Genomic DNA, 868 nt, shown 5'->3' with positions numbered 1-868 from the left:
CCTCCCCCCCTCCCCCATTATTCAGGATTATTATTTTATTTCTTTTTGTCCTTTGATGGAATTTTTACATCTTTTTTTGGACATCAGTCTCCCCCCCCATAAAAGGGATGGGCAGCTCCTGCTGCGCTTTAACTACAAATCCCATCATGCCTCTGCCTCTGGAGGGGGGTCACTGTCAGTCTTGGGACTTGTAGTTCCACAACATCTGGGGGCCCGGAGCCCACTCCTGCCCCGTACTATAGATTTGCACATGGCATGGAGATGCAGCGGACCTCAATGCAGGGCCCGGGGCGCTGCGATGCGTTGGCGGCTGCGGCATTGTGCGTTGGGGTCCCGTTCACCTCGAATCTCCCGCACTGAATCGTTTCCGGTTCCTCCGCGCGGCGCTGCCAACGTTTCAGGACGCAGTTGGGGCTCGTTCATCATAAATAGGTTTCTAATCTTGTGTTTTGTGGCGGTGATGGAGGGGCCCCTGACCTGACGGTGGCCCCGGGGCAGGTGTACGCCATGTGGAAGGTGATTAGTGTCAGTGTGTATTTGTGTCTGAGCGCTCGAACTGTGCGTCGTGTTTATGTCTGTGTCCGCACAGCGGGTACCCCGGAGTGTCTTTCATCTGAGGTCAGACGTTGCCGGTGACCCCCTCCGCCCCCCTGCGGTCAGAGGCTGAGCTCGGCCCCGGACGTCCCGAGGAAACGCTCCGCTCACTACATTCCGACCTCGTCATTTATCAACGCACTCTCTGTCATTTCCAAGATGGAGGAGGGCTCATTCACACGTGTGCGTTTCAATGTCCATCCATCTACCCCCATCTATGCACCTACCCCCCATCCATCCATCCCTCTATCCATCCATCTACCCCCCATCTATC

Source organism: Nanorana parkeri, unplaced genomic scaffold, assembly GCF_000935625.1.
Source record: "Nanorana parkeri isolate BGI_ZX_2015 unplaced genomic scaffold, ASM93562v1 scaffold2304, whole genome shotgun sequence".
Classification (NCBI taxonomy): domain Eukaryota; kingdom Metazoa; phylum Chordata; class Amphibia; order Anura; family Dicroglossidae; genus Nanorana; species Nanorana parkeri.
The sequence above is the reverse complement of the archived record's forward strand: the minus strand, read 5'-3'. Positions refer to the sequence as shown.